The 21,046-nt window shown below is 45.5% G+C and overlaps 1 protein-coding gene across 1 annotated transcript in view; it reads right to left on the reverse strand.

Moving 5' to 3' along the window:
- Window positions 1–1,381: 1,381 nt before the first annotated feature.
- Window positions 1,382–21,046, reverse strand: part of FAM169B (Protein) — a 210,582-nt gene continuing 190,917 nt past the window's right edge. The window contains exon 9 of the transcript XR_011540050.1: window positions 1,382–1,496. The gene's annotated coding sequence lies outside the window, so the exon portion shown is untranslated. The remainder of the gene's footprint in view (window positions 1,497–21,046) is intronic.

Genomic DNA, 21,046 nt, shown 5'->3' on the forward strand with positions numbered 1-21,046 from the left:
TAATTAAGTACAAATTTGGCTCATGGCTCAGCAATTTATACAGATTAGCTGCGCTGACCTTCCGGGCCCCAGGGTGCTTCCTTTCACATATGTGGTCGCAGAGTGACCTCTAGTGTCAAAAGAGGAGGAATTTATTTCAAAGATAACACAAAAAATTAAAGGACGTATTCATAATGTAATAAGATATAGACGCGATCTCTTTGTTCTATACTTGTCACCTTTAGAGAATGTTCTAAACCTCCCATCATGGAAATTTCCAAAGTGTTTGCATAGTTCAGAAAAGATCTTTGATTTTTTTTCTTTTCATTATGTGTTGCGGTTGTGTGAAATTTTATTTTTAAAAATATGTGTGCCTTGTGATACCCTCTGGCCTATAGACAATTAAAAGCCTTATTATTCCTTCTTAAGGAGAATGGACACAGCTTTCACCCCAAACTGAACCTGACATTTGGGGATTGTTTTCAAAAATCTTTCTCCTGGCTCATTGAAAGTAAACGCAGGGAGTGGCACGGTGGACAGGGCTGGGTCCACGGTGGTGACTCACCTCTGGCATGTCAGGCTCGGTTTCCATGGGACCAGGAGCGGCAGGAGCAGGACACGGTGTGTGCCCTAAACCTGTTCTGCTGGCCAGGGTTGGCTACAGAATTGCAGGGCCCAGCGCAAAAGGCAAATGCGGGCCCCATCTTCAAATAGCGGGGCACTAAAATATATAGACCTTTTCTTTCTTCTGTGCGCTCTCTCTTGACTCGGTGTGGTGTTCTTATTTGCTACTTAATAATACATTCCAAGTAAATAAAAATTAAAATCAAATTTTTTTAAATTTTACCATTCACCTTTACAGCATGCAAGGCCAGCTTAAAATGCAAACGTAAGAGCATTCAGCTCAAATGTGGAATAGCCCAAATTACAGACCTCGTGTTTCCTAGCTTATCTGTGCCTTGTTTTCATCCCAGTGCAGGGGACAGAACCCTGTGGAGCCACAGTCACGGAATCGCCCCGACCCCTCTGGCATCGTAAGCGGACCTTTACTGGACATGCTGCACAAACAGAACTCTTCTCATTTCTCTTCTTGATCTGCAGGCATGCCGCCAACCCCCTTGGCCTTTGAGGAGTTAGGGAGGACCAAAAGAACAGCTGATTTCCTTCTAGCTCATAACTCTCAGCACAAGTGGTTGGCTCATACAGGGAAATAAGGGTAAGAAAGGGTATTTTAGGGTTCCTTGGGGGCTGGTCTTTCCTAGGACACTGTCACCTTCTTTCTGTGTTCAAAGCAAGTTCTGGTTCAAACGGAAAGCATGGCTGCTCAGAGCTGCAGTGCCCGCTCACTCAGTCACACGTAACACGCTTACCTTGCACTCACTTTGAGTCCTGCCGGACTCATCGTAGGTTCATCAGAATTCTGGGCTCGTGGGGCATGACAAACACTACATGTGAATGACGTACACGGCCTGTATCTCTTCTGCTCACAGGATGCTCCATCGTCCCATCGGACCTCACTAACAGAACACAAACATGAAGACAAAATTACCAAATATTTCAAGATGGCAACAGCAGAGCATGAAACCAAGCTGGGGCCCTTCTGAGCGTGGGTCCCTGTGTGACTGCACAGGTCACACGCCCATAAAGCCAGCCCTGCTAGGGCCGTGTGAGAGGGTAGGGGAGCCGGCCTCACGGCTGCCATGGCTGCAGGGGACCCTGTGTGCCTCTGCAAATGGAAGCAGAGTAGGAAGTCCCAGTGGGCAGGGCAGCAGGAGGCTTCAAGGAGGCCACCTGGTCTGGGAGGAATGAAAACACGACTGATGCTGTTTTTCACAGGGTGACCCCACCTACAAAAGTAAAAGCTAAAAATGCCTTTCACAACGGGTCCTCCCAGCATCTAGGAGGCAGGGCCAGGCGACGCAAAGGCGATCAGTCGCAGTGACAGGTGAGGAGCCCGAGACTCAGAGAGATGAAGAGATGATCGTAACGGCCCCCCAGCCCGGGGTGGGAGGGGCTGTTCCCACCAACCTCCACACCCCTGGCTTGTTGCGCTACAGCTGCTCGGCTCCCTTGCTGCGCCTCACCCTGGGCTTACTCCTACCACAGGCCTAGGCTGTTCCCTCTCTTGCAATGCTCTTCCCTCAGATATTACATAGCTCAGTCATCACCTCCTTTAAACCTGGCACAAATGCCACCCTCTCAATGAGACACGCCCTCAGCAAACCATTTAAAATTGGGGGCTTCATCCCACCCAACACGTTCCATCTCCCCCTTTTGTATTTCCGGAATAGCACTTATCACCACCTAACCAATCAACCATGTGATTTCCTTGCCACGTGCATCACCTATTGTTTGCTTCCCCACTGGAATGTAGGCACCACCTTTGTCCATTAAGTCACTGCTGGATCCCAAGTGCCTAGAACAGAGTAGGCGCTCAGTAGTTGTTTGCTGAATGAATGAGTGAATGAATGAAATGCACATTACAGATCACTGCCAGTGCTGACTAGAGGAACCACACACATCTCCTAACTCACGGTCCCAGCCCAACCCTGCTTATGGGCCTGTCAAACATCCCCAACCGGAATGGAAAAGCTGGGAATTCCCAGGTGCAGCCTCTGGGAATAACGACGGTGCCTTCCAGAGACATTTTGCTCCACCACATCCTTGTCCGCAGGGGAAATAACATTGACTCTGCCAAGCCGTTCTCCACCGCACCAAAGCTGGCAGCAGTGAGAAGAGGCCTTGGCTAGCAGAAAGAGCTGGAGCACCCTGCTGCTGACTGCCGACTGCCTGCCTCTCTGAGCTTCCCTTTTTCTCGACTGTAAAGTGGACACTCGATCCCAAAGGGAGGGGAGCAGATGGAGAGCCTGGCATGCAATCCTGTGTGTGATGCCATCTCTCCTGCTCCATGCATGTGGACACCCCCGCTCCCGAACTAGTCAGGAGCTCGGTGGGTGATTAAAGGGACGCCCTGCCCCATAACCAGGCCAGCCTGGACCACACGCTCTCAGGTTCTCGCATCCAGCAGAAGTCAGAAGCATGTGGCCCAGAACGCGTGCTGTACACAGTACTATTTTGCTTTTAATTGATCAACTATATCTTCTAAATGAAAGATCTTTTGGAAAAATGCAACTCTCTGGAGTCCCTTGGAAAATCAACCTCTCTGGTGAACCCTGCCTATGATCCTGTCCACTGGGCAATGGCAGAAACAGGGCGGAGGCCGCCCTTCAATGCGGGCACACGCTCAGCTTCACTCCTCCCCCTCCTGGGTCCACTTCACTCCCAGCCCTGGGTGGCTCCTGTGGACACTCACATTTGCCCCCCATGCCACATGCCTCTCCAGCCCAGCGCTTGTCCAGTTCAACTGGAATCCCCCTGCACACTCCCTCCAGGGGGAACCCACTCCTCTGGGTGGCCTTGTCTGATAGCAAATGGTTACAGTGGCCCCTACTCCCCTCAACCCACCTGCACCCCGTTCCACCTCTGCTGCAAAGTCAGAGAGAAAATGCTGGTCCCAGAGTGACCCAAGAAACTAACAACGTTGCAGTTGATTCCAAATGAAGGGAAGGGACAAAGAGCGTATTTGTCTGGTAACTGGCCCTGGGTGATTAGGGAGGGAGATAGAGGCCCGGAGTGTGAGAGCCCCATAAGGGAGACGGGGATATGGGGCTCTCGATTGGTTGGTTTGCATATGAAAGGAGCACTCACAAGTGAGTCCTCCGCTATCTCAAGAACTGGCTAGTCTTGGGAGAGTCAGGCTCCCCAGGGTCAGGAAGTGCCCAGATGTCAAAACAGCAGATAGAAAGACATGCTTAATAGGCTTTCATGGTGCCCGGGCATTCCCCATCGCTGGCTCCCACGACAGGCCGTGCGCTTCTGAGGCGTGAAGAGCTCTTACACCCACTGCGGGTGAGGTCCCTTCCTCAAGATCCTTCTCTGCCTCTGTTTCCCCTATGCTGCCTCCAAGGGGCCCTGAGTCCTGCTCGCCCACCAGACTCTGCCCCTGCGTTGACGGCACCTCCTCAGCATCCCAGCAGCTCGGCACTGCCTCCCTCCTGCTGTATTCCCACGGGGTCCCTGGGCCCTCCTGCTGGGCCCACTGATACTGCTCTCCCTCGGCTCTCTCAGTGGAGTTTCCACCTGAGAAACCCCTTTAAAAACGTCTCCAGAGTGACACTTCTCACTCTCCACCAAGCAACCCCTGATGCTCCCAGTAAAAGTAGGGAAGATGCAGTTTTATCGAAATATCTTTGCAGGAAATTTACCTCCTCCTCACCAGCTTTCCATTGTCTGTTTCACAGCTTCATGCTACTCCCTCCTGTTCACCATGTGCCTCCCTCCTTCCTGGGGGGACTTCCTGTCTAGGCTGTTCCCATCCCACTGCACCTCATCCAACCTCACTCCCCACATACACAGAGCTGTGTGTGTGTGTGCGTGTGTGCTGCAGGAAGGGTTTCAGAAGGAAACTTCTGTTCAAACAGCTTATTCCCAGCTGTCTCTGCCACTGGCACCCTCCCTTTTTTAAAATGGTTCTACTATGGGGATGAGACTTTTCAGCCAGACTTTCCATGGAAGCAGCAGGAGATGGGTCCCCAGGGCTGGTTTCCAGCATCATCCTCCTTGAGTGTCTAGAGGGAAATGCGAGCACTTCTGTGGGTGACGGCTCTACTGCTTTTCCTGGACACGTCCTGATTTCAAACACACTGACTCAGATTCCACATAAGCGCTCTGAGACCCCAAAGACCATATGCCCAAACTACGGGCTCAAGAAATATCGTCACTTCAGACTTGAGTGGATCATTTGTCTCTCCGTTTCTCCCAGGAAGAGTGAGGTTGCAAGGACAAAGTGCAGTAACAAAGACGTGTGCACTATGGAAAAGTTTAAAATGCTACAAAAGTATGAGACATCAGCCAGCTCTCCGCTCCGGTTAGAAAAAACGGGGAGTAATCCATCTCTAGCCCGTAAGTTAAAAATGCTGGCTAGGGCACCACCATTATTCTGTGAATGTATTCACACAAGCATTATTTTTGGGGTCTTGCTAACCACAATAACTAAAAACCCGCCCCCCCAAAAGAATAGAAAGGGACAAAAAATGCCCCCAGTCAGTTCCATTTAATATAAACATCTTGGTAAGTGTCCATCAGTTCTATACCTACAGCAGAATTGTATCAAATGATCCTTGCCATCTTGTCTCCTGCTGTTCCCCTCAGCGTTAGATTCTGAACATTTCCCCAGGTACATAGGGACCTTTCCTTCACGGGTATTCACAGTTACCCTGGTTTACCTTGATTTTCTTAATCCCCTTCAGCTGTACATTTCAGTTGTTTCCTCTTAGTTTTTTCCTCTCCCTCTTCATAACAGTATTGCAGCTCTACCCTGAACATCCTTGAAAATCCTTATTTGGCAATCTCTGATTAACTCCTTAATAGCAGATTCCTAGACATAGAATTGCTGGAACAAAAGGCATCAAAAATTTTGAAATGCCTTATTTTTTATTGTTGAGGAGGCCATCTTAGTAACACACACCTGCTCTTAAAATACGGGTAATAAACACAGGACATACGTGGACTCTGACAAGTGGACTCGAACAACCGTGTGGACCCTCCTTTCTGACTCTGAAGTGCCCAGCCAAGTTCCTCTGGTAAACAGAGAACTTGGAGCTGAATCATCACTGAAATTGTTTCCTGCACAGAATTTCACCACTGACTTGGAAACTTTAAAACCCAAACTGCAGGAGCGAGTGTCGGCCAAAACCGTGTGAGGAGTCTCTGTTGTGTCTGATGGATGCTAAAATTGTCTCCTGGTGCCAGAGTGTAGTTGCTAATCTGGACTTGGTTTTGGAAAGGAATCAAAGCATTTATAAGTAAGTAAAGAATAAAAATCCAAGTCCCAATGTACAGGGAAGTCCCCTGACTCCTAAAGAGCCCACCGGTCACCTAGGAACCCCAAAAGAGGCCCCCGAAGACCCATTGCCCACAGTGTTGCTTGTAACCCATTTTATCCCAAAATGCATTTGAGAGATGGGTGGTCACTTGGCTTCCACTTGAGTCATCAGTGCCTGTGGTGCTGAGAGGTGGAGGGGCTCACAAAACAATAAAAGAACAATAGGCACGAGAGAACGATGATCCTCTTCCTTACCACTCCAAGGGAAGGGATGGCAGTGGGAACGCAGAGCATCCTTGGCCTTGAACTTGGGTCACAAATTAGAACGGGGATTCGCTTAGAAGAGAAAGACAAATCTGAAGCCAAGAGCCACGCATGCCTGGATGGGGAACACTGAGGACTCCTTGGCTGGCACGTGGGTCTGCTCCCTCCTCCACGAAACAAAGCTGGTGCCCCTCCCACCTCCCTACTCATGTGTGGCAAGGAAACACTAAGAATGGGACCACGCCGCCCTGGACAGTGAGCTGGAGAGGGTGTGGCAGGACACCTCTGAGCTGTGGCAGCGAGGAAGACACTTCCTGTGCCCAGGGAACAGCCTGACGTCGTCACTTCTGCCCAGTGAGAAATCCTTCTTCAGCTTAGACCTAATCCAGCCAAAAAGACACTGAAAATAGCCTTCCCATAATCCAGGACGGTGCAAACAGGTAGCCACAGGGTGCTCACCCCAATATTGTCCGTAATAGCAAAAATTTTGGAACAACCTATGTTGTCCAATAGAAGTCAGGCATATACAGACCTTACGTACAATGATGTACTAACTTATCATTTTAAAAAAATGAGAGAGAAAAAAAGATATTGGTACTGAAACAGTAATTCCCAAAAATACAAAGCCTTAAGAAATTTAAAATAATCCAAAAATATTGAAAAATAAGCGAATGATCTGAAAACGTGCTTACGATGCCATGTCAAGTGTAAAAGGCAGATTATCAGATGGCAGAATCAGCATGTTGTGTGGACCAAAATGCTGATGTTTCTATTTCTGCTGCCAGACCATAGAAGAGCCTGCTCTCCTGCTAGCTCATGTGTATTTTTTAATTAAGTATCCTACTTTTATTTATGTCTATGTTATTTTATAGTTTACAATTGTGTGATTTTATGATTCCTTTCATGAGTAAAGGAATCGTGGCTGGCTCTGTTTCTCTGCTTTGCCTTCCCCCTGCCTCTATCCCAGCGCAGCAGACAACTCCAGGAGCCAAAACGCTGACCTGGCAGACAAGGGGTCAGGCACGGAGCTGAAGTGCCGGGCGGGTTATTAATAAGTAATTAGGGGCCGGCACTGGTCAGAGCGCTTTGGAAGAAAGTCATGCCTCCTTGTAAGTCTCACAAAAAGACGCCAGACTTGGGACTTTGGGCGAGTTTAAGCACAGACTTACTCAAGAACCAATCCAGCCCGTGGGCGCCTGCCTCAGCCCAGAACAGCCCGAAACCCAAGGAGGGGAACGCACAGACCCGGGCAGGATGAGCCCCGCCCCTTGGGAAGGATGTCAGCAGCGGCTCAGGGAGGAGGGGCCAACGCTTCCATCAGGATCCGATCGCACAGTGCGCGCGGCCTGCGGTACCTGGGCACCAAATGTGTTGGATGGTTGCAAGCGGATCAGCAGACCCGCCTGATTTTGGCAGACGCGGGTTTGAAGCCAGAATAAGTAAAGCAGTCCGGAAGGCCCCCTTAGGATCTGTTGCTTCAGCAAAAATTTTTTCTCTTCAGGCACACTATGCTTTCCGAAACCATTTTTGTTAAATAAAGCGCAGGTTCTACGCAAGGGCAGTGCTCATTTAACCTGATTTTCTATTTCCGGAAAGGCATAGATTTGGCCATTGTGTTCATTTGAACGGCAGTGTGGGACGAGAGGGGCTCCAGAGACCAGTCCAGCCTGGGACCGACCCTTAACGGCAGGGGGCCACAGGAGCGCTGTGACGCTGCAGCGGCTGCTGGCTGCTCCAGAAGGTGGAATGCAGCCCACCCCCAGAGGAGATCCTCAGCCGGCAAAGTGATTGCAGGAAGAGAAAATAAAGGAAGGTAAAATAAACGAAAAGAAGGAGTGGGGCAATGAAAAGTCTTCCTGATTAGGTTATTCAAAAAAGTGGAAACGATTTTTTTAACTTTGGCTTAAACCTCCCCAGAATTCCCCAGACCACAGGGGAAACTGAGGTTGGTGAACCTTCCATTTGAAGATGCTGCGATGGCCTTGTCTCTTCCTGAGAGGGAGGTGCCCTGTCGTCACAGCTTCACAAATGGGAACTGGCGCTCCCAGTTCTTCCACTGGAGGGTTAAGGAACCTGCTGTGAGCCAAGGGCTGGGTTGGGGCCCTGGTCTCCCAGACTCTGAGGCCCAGCTGCCCAGGAGCCACACGCAGAGAAACTAAGACTCCAGACATAGCACCGGATTCTCCACCCCAGCCAATGAACTTTTGACTGAGAACAGTGTGGCAATTTATTAAGTGATTTCTTTTTATGAGTTGCAAATAGTGGGCACTTGACCTGAAGCCTCCAAGAGACGCACAGATTCAAATCACTTTATCATTCAACAGCTTGGGTTCGGTGTGTTACAGCCGCCCACTAACCGATTCTGTGACCTTTAGCAGGCCACTTAACCTGCTTTGCTGAGTTGCTTCATGCATAACAAAATCCGTCTCCATCCAATAATGCAGAAGCCACATGACCCAGACATTAGTGATCCTAAGCTCGCTTGAGAAGCCAGCCAAAAATGTAGATTTCACCCCCAGAATTTCTGATTCGGGAGGTCTAGGTGAGGCTGGCCAACTGTGTTTTTATAATGAGCATTTCTGAAAGTGCGGATGCTGGTGGCCAGACAACCTCACACAACAAAACAGGAGGTTCCACCTTTTTCTCCTCCAACATTCTGTCAATCAACAAATTTGTAAGGTATGGAAAAGAGAAAGTAACAGCAAGTGGTAATGACGAAGCAAGTGACTGCATTAGTTGGCGCTTTCATAGAAATGATGAAAATATGTTTTGATAGTAAGTCATGAGCCTGGCAAACCATAGGTGTTCAATAACTACCGAACAGATGAGTCTTCCTTTCTTTCTTTTTTTTTTTTTTGTGAGGAAGATTGGCCCTGAGCTAACACTAGTGCCAATCTTCCTCTGTTTTATGTGGGATGCTGCCACAGCATGGCTTGACAAGCGGTCCTAGGTCCGCACCCAGGATCCAAACCTGCAAACCCGGGGCCACCAAAGCAGAGGACACTAATTGAACCATTACACAACCAGGCCAGCCCCAAGTCTTCCTTTTTCTTTAACACACTTTTTTTTTTTTTTTGAGGAAGATCAGCCGTGAGCTAACATCACTGCCAATCCTCCTCTTTTTGCTGAGGAAGACTGGCCCTGAGCTAACATCTGTGCCCATCTTCCTCTACTTTATACATGGGATGCCTACCACAGCATGGTGTGCCAAGCGGTGCCATGTCGGCACCCGGGATCTGAACCGCCGAACCCCGGGCTGCTGAAGCAGAACATGCGCACTTGACCGCTGCACCACCGGGCGGGCCCCCACACCTTTTTTTTTTTTAAAATTTCCACATTCCTCTGCTCTAAAATACTAAAATATTTATCATTGTCAAAAGCAAGTTGAAGAAAGGCTGCCCAGGTCTGAGCAAAAAGGACTGGGTTTCATACTCAGTTGCTCTCAGAGAGTTGTGACCCAACTCCAATGACCTAACTCAGAGCTGCAGTTTTCCAGCTCACAGGTGACAAAACTGACCGGAAATGTGGATCTAAATACACTGCCAGCAGTGAGACCCAGACAGAAGTTACATGGATTGTATACCTCATGTAAGCTCTCTTATTCTGTCATTATCACTAACATTGAGGTCAGCCACAGGCGAAATGCCACAAAACTGGACTCAAAAAGGACAGGAATGGGTGTGCCTGGGGTGAGGGTCCTTTGCTCCCCCAGGCATCCCTGGCTTCTGCCCTCCTTGCTAGAACCCTCAGCGGCCACGAGGAAGGTGGAGGAAGAGGGGACCCAGTGTTCTGGTTCTCGTTCCTGGTGTTACTGCTGTGTGGAAATAAACAAAGACCACCCCAATGAGAAGAGGCAAAGTCATCTCCGAGCTCGCTGAGCAAGTGAGTCTGTCACTGCCGCTTGCATTTTGGCAGAGTGCTGGGAGTGTGGACTGAAGATTGTTAATGGGGAAACTGAAGATGGCTAACTAGAAGTGGGGCGTCCGGTGTGAGTGGTTAGGGGAGCATATTTAGCTCTCTCCAGTTAGTCCTAAATTAGAAGCAAGGACAAAGATTGGGGAAGGTGTCAGTTATTAATCTAATCCTGGCCATTTGGGGTCTGTTGTCCTGGATTATTGCTGGACAGCACAGTACGGCTTCCTACAAGGCTGGCTTATAGTAGGCTGGCTTCCCGGGCCTGTTATGATAGATAAAGGGTTGGTTTTCTGGGCAGGTGCTACAGGTTGTGGGTTAGAGTTCTATTTTTATATACTGTCTGGCCATTATCCATTTATATATTCATTGTCCATTTATATAATCCATTCTTTAGCAAAGACCCGCAGATAACGTCCCAGGAGAGAGGAGGCAGCCACCTCTAGACTCTGCTCGGCAAACTACGCCTGTCCCCCCAGGCAGGAACTGAGACAAATGAGGACTTCGGAGCTGGCAGGAAGCAGGGGTCAGCTCCCCACTGCCTCGTGTCATAGATGAAGTTCCTGGTCACCAGCTGGGGACGGCTGTGCGGGACTGGAACCCCAGTCTCCTGAGTCCCAGAGCTACCTGCTGAGCTGCCTCCTCAGAAGATTCTTTCTCTGTTCGATGCCACAACTTTGAAACAAGACAGAAGATGAGTTTTGAACAAGCTTTGTTCAATGTCCAAAGAATGGAGAAGTGGGAACAAAGTTCATAAATCAACTTCTCAGCTTTTGGGGCCATCAAGCAACAGTTACAAGGGGTCAGTGTAATGAAGGGGAGGAACATTCATAGTTATTTGGGTAAATGGGCAGACTTTTCTGGGGAACAGGGTGCCACCTCTTTTCCCCCCTTAACTGGCCTGGTGTTTCCTGACACGGCTGCAGGTGGCTGTGTTATTTAGGATGGTAACGTAGTACAGTGGATGCATAATGAGCTGCGGCGTCTATGTCAGGTCAAGCCAGACCACCATGTTACCTTCAACCAGTTTTAACTGGTTTTGACCTATGTCTCAGCCATCTTCTTCTTCCTTCCTTTGTGGTGTCCTGTAAGCTAAAGGTAATATGTTAGGCTTGTTCTGAGCTGGTTGTGATTAATATCTTATGGGGCTGGGGGCCTGGGTAACACCTATTCAGCGGTCCCCAGACCACAAGGTAGAGCCCATGATTCTGATGAGAGATGCCATTATGAGTGTGTGGGGGTTATCTTTGAGTTCACAGAGGCATTTCCAGTGTTCCAAAACTCCGAATTAGCCATGTCTGGAGGGCAAGCTCACAAGTCCTGCACTGCAGATCACCTCCCGCTCCAAACTCCCATTTCCTCCTCTGGAAAGTTGCAGGGCTGAATGAATCCATTTCTAAAGAGATTTCCAGGCTAACGTACTGTGATTCTATGATCTAAATGTGTCTACTGTGAGTGTTTCAAAGGAGATTCCTTCTGTCAGGAGCAACCAACGGAGCAGCTGATGGGACTACAACATCCTACTCAGATTGCCTCAGCTCGTCGGAGGGGCTGCCTGCTCCAAAATGAAGCTATAAAAATACACTCCCCATTGGCCCTCTACTACTGAAGCAACTTCCAGGAAACAGAGCAATTTAAGATGTCCATCCTGGGCCTGACCTGGTGTCGCAACGGTTAAGTGTGCACGTTCCACTTCTGGTTGGCCCGGAGTTCACCGGTTCGGATCCTGGGAGCAGACATGGCACCGCTTGGCACACCATGCTGTGGTAGGTGTCCCACATATAAAGTGGAGGAAGATGGGCATGGATGCTAGCTCAAGGCCAGTCGTCCTCAGCAAAAAGAGGAGGATTGGCAGCAGTTAGCTCAGGGCTAATCTTCCTCAAAAAAAATAAAAATAAAAATAAGACGTCCATCCTAACAGGCCACGCCTGTGATCATCCAAAGATGAGGGCTTTCCCACCAAGAGCAAACAACAGTCAATGTCAGAATAAAAGAGAATAAAATAAAAAAATAATGAAGAGCATCTCTAAATATCACATAGGACTTTGACTCTGTCACTTCATCTGTTTGCTTCTCAAAACGAGTAAATTTGACCTAGGATTCTGTTCCATCAGTTCAGATAGTCAAGGAAGAAGAAAGTACGTGTAGTTCAAGTTTAAGAGATTGTCTCTGGTGTTTTATCCAATTCTGTTTTCCAGTTCCAGGGCTGTGGATTTTACTAACAGTGCCACACTGTGCAGAAACTGAGAGCAGCTCGCAGTTACATGCTCACACAGTCAGAGCAAGGAGGAGATTTATTTTTCCATCTTGTTCACATGTTTATAACTTGGTGTCCAGAAACGTTCCTTTCATATTTGTGATAGCAACAGGGAATAAACCCTATTTATTGCTTTAGGTAAATTCTCTCCTGGTCTTGGACCTTTATACTTTCTTATTCTTTAGGTTCTTATCTCCTTCTCTCTTTCAGTTTTTACCACACCCCCAATTTAGATCCCATCAGTTCCCTATCCTTTTATCTCTTCATTCTCTCATCCTTTCCAAAACAGAATCTCCCCCACACACAAAAAAAATATTGCTATTATAGAATAGAACACAAACATTAAAATCTAAAATAAGCCACACAAAAAAATTTAACAACTGGCCATGTGGATAAATCTAAGTAAGCATTAATTGATATATGGTGATAAGAATGATGGTGATGATGAAGATGGTGATGTGGCAGCCAATGTGGGGACTCTAAAATGAAAGTAAATTCTAGAAAGCATAGCGTGGAAGATGAGAGAAATGTGAAAAAAATTTAAAACATTCTGAGGTCTTTGTACTCTTCAGGAGAAGGGAAGCAACGATTATTACCTTAGACTTGTTAAGTCAAATAGGCACAGTGTGAATTTAAGGATAGAAAAGAAATAGAGTATATAACTTCAAAACAAGTAGATGAGGAAAAAGCATTTTTGAGAATACTCAGCCTCTAATAAAAGACAAAAAGATGTTTAAAACAAGGCATTATAACTCACAACTGAAAATACACAGCTATGTCCTGGGGGGCTTTGGGGAGAAAAAGGAAAAATAAAATCTTTAAAAAAAAAACAAGGCATTGTAAATATATAACAAAAAATGTGGTAGAAATACATCTAAACATATTCACAATAAATGTAAATGGACTAAACTCTCCAGTTAAAGATCAATTTTTCCAGATTGGAATTTTTTTTTTTTTTTTGAGGAAGATTAGCCCTGAGCTAACATCTGCTGCCAATCCTCCTCTTTTTGCTGAGGAAGACTGGCCCTGAATTAACATCCGTGCCCATCTTTCTCTACTTTATATGTGGGATGCCTGCCACAGCATGGCTTGACAAGTGGTACATAGGTCCACACCCCAGATCCGATCCAGTGAATGCCAGGCTGCCAAAATGGAACATGCGAACTTAACCACTGCACCACCAGGCTGGCCCCCAGATTGGATTTTTTAATTCAGTTATGTGTAAAAATGAATCTACTCAATTTACATATAAAAACATTAACAAATCTCATAAATACAATTTTAGTGAAAAAAGCAAATTGAAAAGAAATAGAGTATCAAGCAATTGTGCACAATTTTAAATGTGTTAAACAATACTGATGGGTTGTTTACGGATATATGGATGGGAGTTTAATGATGAGGGTGGGACAGATGTGAATTTCATCTGCACCTGTAAAGTTGTATTTTTTTTTTTTTAATTCTGGAGCAAACATATAGCAAAATGTTAAAATGGGTTAAGTCTAGATGAGGGGTTCGTGGGTATATGTTATAGTCTATATTTTGGAGTATGTTTAAAATATTTCCTGATAAAAATTAATTGAATAACTGAATAAAACAAAGCGACATATATATCACAATCGCAGTTTTGAGGATTTTTGCAGAAGATTTTCATGGCAAGAAAATATATAAGATATAATCCTTATGCTTTTCTGTATTTTCCAAATTTTCTACAATGATTTTTTATAAATAAGAAATGTTAATTTTAGAATAAGAAAACATTTTCTAGACATAAAAAAATTTTTAACATATTTTTTCAGAGAAAGATAAAAATAACCATGGGAAATATTTCACGTACTCTACCTCATCAAGACCAGACCCTTTACTGATGGTGCCTTAACCTGATACCTTTTCTGGCCAGCAGGTGGCGGTGGCGCGATAGTCATTTTAAATCAAGAATTCAAAATCCTGACGTCATTCCTAATGTGAAATAGTCTTTAAATCACGTCTGTTTTTGTACCAAAGTTCTATTTGGCTTATATGTGCTCTCCCCACTTATGTTTGTTTCTCTCTATTCACTCAGAATCTGTGTTCCAAATCTTTGACTCTCCCCAGGCCATTTGCAGAAGTAATCCCCCAGAGAAGTAAGAACGTTACAAAGCCAGAGGTAATGAGCCATGGAGCGCCGTCCCCCTGGTTCCTTTAGTCCAGTGAAATGTTTCATTGTTATCCCACATAAAACAGACCCAAAATAATGTAGTTTTCAATTCAACATTTACCAGCTCACTGAAAAAAATATGAAGCAAAATAAAAAAAATTAGCCCTATCCTTCCAGCATTCTGTGGAGAAAAAACTCTCATGTCTTGTGAACATCGCTAACTCAGATCCAATATTAGCAAAGCCAGCCTGCAGAAATGCTGTGTTCGTGGTGACCCAGAAACGGGCAGCGGATGCTGGTGATTCTCTGCTCTGCTCTCCCTGTCGGGTTTCCCAACCATATAAACAAGGTGCTTCCTGCGAGTTTCTCTGTCCACCCTCCTAGTGTCCACCTGGGGACCTTTTCCACTTCCTGTCTCCCTGAACTCTTAAAGGCCACACAGAGACCTTTCAGCTGTGTCCCAGCCTCTCTGCACACTACAAGACCAGAAAGCCAGGGCAGAACCCACCCAACTTCCTAAAAAAGGAACCTTGTTTTTGTTTTTATCATTCTTTCTCTACCTATTTTCTCTCTTTTTTTTCTTTCTTTTTTTTTTTTTTGGTGAGGAAGATTGGCCCTGAGCTAATATCTGTTGCCAATTTTCCTCTTTTTGCTTGAGGAAGATAGTCCCTGAGCCGACATCCGTGCCAACCTTCCTCTACTTTGTATATGGGATGCTGCTACAGCATGGCTTGATGAGGAGTATGTAGGTCCACACCTGGGATCTGAACCTGCGAACCCCCAGCCGCCAAAGCAAAGCGTGAGAACTCAGCCACTACACCACCTGGCCAGTCCCTCTACCTCTTTTCTTTATCTCCCATTAGCCACTTCCAAGCTCCCTTGGGTCCTCTCTTTCTAACAGTCCTCAGTGGGGCAGGCTTCTCCCCATGGTAGTTTCCCATCTATGGAACGAGGATAACAGAAGGGAGCGCTGATTGCAACCGTTCAAGCTGCTTTGAGCACAGTTGCACATAGGAGAGGCAGGTTATAGAAGCTGTTCATGGGTGACGTCCCACATGACTGGGCCAGCGGGCTCCTGATCACAGAGGCCCCATGCAGTGTCAATGCACCCCACAAATTTGGCCCCCTATACAACCTCCTGCCCTTGCATTCCATATTCATCCTGTAACTGCCCTATGAGGCAGGTACTCCAAGTATGCCTTACCTGAGTATCAAGAGTAGATTTGTGAGAAAGCTTTGCAAAAAGGTTTACCCCAAATTCACTATCTGATGCGAGGACATATGAAGCTGCTCTGCAGTCACGGACCGAGTCACGCTCAGCAGCGATTTAATTTAAACATTGCTTAAATGTGATGTGCCTTATTGCTATCATCTTCCCTACATTACTAAGGGAAAATGCCTGCTAAGAAAGTGGAAAGCCCTGGGAGACTAAGAGGCCTAGAAAAACACATACTTTCGACAAAAACGTGAAAGTGAGAGAAATGGACACATAAAGACATAACTTTAGTCAAGTACAAGTCCACAATGACTTGATTGTTTTTTTATGCATGGAAAAATTTAAAAGTTATGGAAGTGTGGTGGGTTGTGGAAGGCTCCACAGTGTTACTCAGGAAAGCATAATAGTCATGAAAAACTGGGAGAACACCTAGAAAGGGGCTTGATGGCCACTGCAGGATGTCGCTGACCATCTTGTTGCAACGACAAAAGGAGCTAATCATCTCAAAGATCAGAAGAAGGAGAGAGAGAATTCAGTGGAGAAGTTGAGTCCTAAACCAGGGCCTGGATGGTTGGAAAGATTTAAGGAAGAATGAAATACGCAAGAACAGATATTTTCAGGATCACGGCAGCTGCTGCTGATGGTGAGGCTGCACGCACCCTCCCCTGAGAATGGCAGAAAACCCTGAAGGAAGGTGCTTTACTGCAAAAGACATTGTTTACGTGGATGAAACTAGGCCATTTTTTTTTAAGGATGCCATTTTATATGTGCATTTCAGAAAATAAGAAAATGTGCCACAACATAAAGCCTTTAAATAGAGGCTGGCACTAATTTTTGGAGGAAATTATAAAGAAGGTGTTAGGCTAAAACTGATCAGTGTCTTCTTCCAACAACTTCAGTGCCGTTTAGAGCCGGTTGAAGAGAAGGAATGCGTGGGCTGTCATGTGGCATTTGAATTATAAAGCCTGTGGCAATGACTCCCTCTCAAGCTTTCTGTTACCATCCACCAAAGATTATCTAAAGAATGACATTTTGTGATCGACACTCTTTTATCGATAAAGAATGCTCCTTCTAGTGCTGTTGATCATGAAGATAATGTCCAAGTCGCTTTTACAGCTTATGGACCAAAGAGTCATCATATCTTCAAGACATCCCACACACAACAGTGACCACAGCCTCCATCTCTTCTCTCACCTCCCAGTCTCGCCTTCAGTCTGTATGTCTTCAATCAGTAAGCAATCAGGTTTTAATTTGCCTTGTTTATTTTATTTCACTATGTGTTTTGGGGTTTTTTATATTTTTAACATATTACCTCATTGTTCATTTATATTAGAGTATACGTGTGATGAAGTCCAGAAAGAAAATAATTCTTATAGCTTCTGTACATGCAAACACACCCACAATGAGTTAACTGATTAAAAAATGAGATAATGTTTTAAATACTCGTCCGTTATGTAGAAATCAGTGGGTTGTTATGAAGTGTTTGAGTTTCAGTGATTTTGGAGAGTGAATTGGGATCCTAGGATGAGCTAGAAATGTACTCACCATTTTTCCCATTTAAAATAATGGGATATAGGTTTCTGCTTTGTGAATGTTCACTATCTTACATGATTTCAGGAGCAAATTGGTTTTGGATAATGAGGGATACTTGCATTTTTCTCCTCTGTTTATAGTGCAAGAAACTAAAGCACAGAGCATTTCAGTGACTTGTCCAAGAGCATCCAGAGCAAGTGGTAGAGCCAAGGTTTGAACCCCACTCAGGTGCTTCTGTGGCCCAGGCTGTGACCACTCCCCCATACTCGCTCTCAGGTAATAGGGCAACATTTGTTAGGGTAGCAAAGACAAAAACAGAAAGAATCAGAGCGATGGCCCCATCTCTCAGGACTCACCAGGCTAGAAAGGAGGGGGTGCATCCACTTTAACAGTTTTCAGTAGTTGAAAAACCTAGGTGACAAGCAAGTACATTAAAAAGTGTTATTTGCTTTACAGCAGGCTCCTTTCCATGGGCCCGAGGGCATTTATCCTTACTGTTATTTTGTAAGAGGACTTATTGTAAAGTCCCCTGCATCTCAAAGTTTCCTGGTTTGTTTGAATAGTAAACAGTTGTGAAATAGCACTATAACTGACCACGGTCTAACGACACACAAGTTGGAAATTTAGGAGAAAAAATTAATTTTTATCAGGGACTCATCAAAAAGTCCAAACTTCAAAGAAAGTCTTAGAGTCAACATAGATGGGCTCTACTCTACCTCTAAATCCAAAGGAGCCAACAGTCATAACTGAGAGACCACAGAGATCATCGAAGAAGAAAACAAAACGTGCTTTGTGTGCCTTACTTAGTATAACCATCGGCAAAAGAGCCTGTCATTTTACTTCTTCTGCTTGACGTTGATGTCACTGCCATCTCTTCTCCAGCAGGCACAGGGCCCAGGGCCCCTAATACTTCTAAGGGCCATGAAAATGTTTTAATTTCTTTTAAAACCAGAAGAAAACAAACACAAACTTTTAGGTGGAAGAAAAAGTTTTCATATACAATATTAATAATGTCACCTTTATATCAACATGTAATAAAATACAGTTTTATGGTAAAAGGGGCCCATGAAGGCAAAAATGCCTGGAGCCCACAGAAGTCACACTGGGTCCCTACTCTTCTCGCTCCATCATCTTCTCCATGTTCCAAGCGTCTTTGGTCAGGCTCCATCTTCCTGTTCCAGGCAGGAGGGAATAAGAAGGAAGGAAGGAAGCTTGAATACTGCCCATGAGCCAAGCAGCACGCAGCACGCTGGTGTTTTATAGTTAGCATCTTTTGTGGGAGGACAGGGGATTCTCCAAGAAGATGCATTCAATGGGCCACACTGCAATTTGATCATCAATCATGAGAAAAGCATAATATCTATCAATGGGAAATGGCTATGTTGATGGGTACCTTGATTTAGGTCCAAATCTAGGTACACAAATGCCAAGACAAGTGGTCAGGGACCCCCCCCCCATCATAACTGGCCACTGCACAGTCAAACCCTTGGGTACGAGGCAGATGATATGGACAAAAGAAATCCAGAGCCTCATCAGAAACGATTTGAGTTGTACACACTGTCTCCTCTTTTCACACACAGTTTTACTTTCTACTTGAAAAGAAACGTCCCGTGCTGCCCCTCATTGCTTTTCCCGCCTGACGTTACCCACACCGATTTGAGGCTCCACTTTTGCAGTGTCACAGTCTGCCGACTAAACACCAAACCCCAGGTCCCTCTGTGCGCATCAGCTGCGCCAGAAGCATCATTCTGACACTGACCCCCAGCCATCGGCACGTCCGCTGTGTGTCACCAGCCAAATCAATCGTCCGCCGCTCCGCACCGTTAGAAACCAAGACTAATAAATCATTTGCCCGCTTTCAGCCCACAGATGGTAAGTGTGGTTCAATGCAGGTAATTATAAAAAAAAATGACTTTAGGAGAAAAAATCAAAACATGGGAGTATGTGTCTAATAGAAAAAGCCTGCAAAGAGATTTGGGAGTTCTAATGACTCCGAGGAGCAGGTGAAAGGTCCCGGAGCCTGACAGTAGCTGGGTAGCCTGATTGACAGAATCGATCCCTTCTTCCGTCCAACATCGCCAGGCCCTGGATCTGCACACCTCTGGGTCCCTCGTGCCAGGCGGGGAGGCAGGGCCGGAGTATTCCCTCCTGCTTTAATGTGCTTGCAGAAAACAACCCCCACCAACCCATCAATTACCAAGACTGTCAGCCCCGAGAAGGTGTTGGGACAGTGACAGGGTTAGGAAAAAGCCTTAGGGGCTATGTTGAAAGGTTCCAACTAGACATCAACCACTCTGTATGTCTCCACCTCCTGTCCTCCATTACCCGCTCCACTTCAAAGAATGCATTTGTTCTTTTTCTTTACCTTTCACAAGGATGTTATGGTTTCTGTAAAAAAGTAGCGTGGATGACATCTTTTTTTATTTCAGCTGTCATTCATTATTGCCATCAGTCCTCCCTAAGCTCGAAGTTCACTCTCTGTCTCCTAGCATGAACAGTTGGTTGATGCTTTGGTCTTCCACCATTTCCTAATGAGACCACTCTCTCCCAAGAGACTTGGAGAATTCTCCTGCTCTAGGGCAGAGATAAAAGCTCAAGCCTCCTCTCAGATCTCTTGAGAACGTTTTGTTTGTTTACTGCAAAAGGAGGTTTTCTGGAAGTCATTCAGAGCTGAAATTTTCACATCAGTTATCAAAAAGTTCTAATCCACTTTCCGGTAGAAAATGGCATTATGCTCAAGCAGAATTCAACTACGGTTCTTTGGGCCCCTTACAATCAAATGCCTCCAACAAACATTGTTAACGAAGGTGATTGTACATTCTCCAGAAACATATAAATATCCCTCATGGCCTAAACAGCTCTTGAGTAGGTTAATTCAGTCAACCAATGAATTAAGTACATAAAAATAATTCAATCTATTGACCGAACTGATGCATCATTGCATCATTCAAGAACTGGTTTTTCAACAAGAAATTGTAAATATTTAAGGTATACAACGTGATGATTTGATATACATAGTGAAATGATTACTACAATACAGATAATTAACATCTCCATCTCCTCACATAGTTACCTTTTTTTCATTTTTTGCAGTGAAAGCACCTGAAATCTACTCTCTTAGCAAATTTCCAGCATTCCAAACACTATTGTTAATTATAGCTATCATGCTGTACATTAGATTCCTAGACTTACTCATCTTACATAAATTCAACTTTGTACCGTTTGACCAACATCTCCCCCTTTCCCCCACTCCCTTGCCCCTGGTAACTACCATTCAACTCTCTGCTTCTCAGTAACTGCTTGTTGAGAGTCCACTTGATGCCAAGAAATGTGAGAGGCATTCAGGATACAGAGATAAAAACATTCCAGTCTCACCTAACTTCAAAAAACACAAACAAAAGTTTCACGTTATGTAGACAGCTTTGGCAATTTTTTTTTTAAATCACAGCAAGGAAAAAACATCATGTAAACGGATGAAAGGTATCTCAGAAAAATAGTGCTAGAAAAAGGTACATTCTCACCCCAGGTAAAAGAAAAGAGGCTGTAAATTTATAGTATAGAATTTCCCTTGAGCTGTGAAAGGTCTCAAGTGGTGTGCTTTAGAAATCTGCTGAAGCCAACAAATTATATTAAAAGCCGTGGAAGCAAAGCTAAGTACTTTAGCTTCAGAAGAAATGCAGTCAGTGCCTCAGAATCAGTTCCCGGGAGAATGCCGTGGTTATCACACCCAGCGCGTGAGCCCCTAGGTCCAGGCAGTGGCACAGACTGACCTCACGTTTTACTGATGAAATAGCACTTCATTCTGCACCTACACTTGTTCATCACCATTCCTAATACTACAGGGCGAGGTGAGGGAGGAAGATAACA

The sequence above is a fragment of the Equus przewalskii genome, chromosome 1 (assembly GCF_037783145.1).
Source record: "Equus przewalskii isolate Varuska chromosome 1, EquPr2, whole genome shotgun sequence".
Lineage (NCBI taxonomy): Eukaryota > Metazoa > Chordata > Mammalia > Perissodactyla > Equidae > Equus > Equus przewalskii.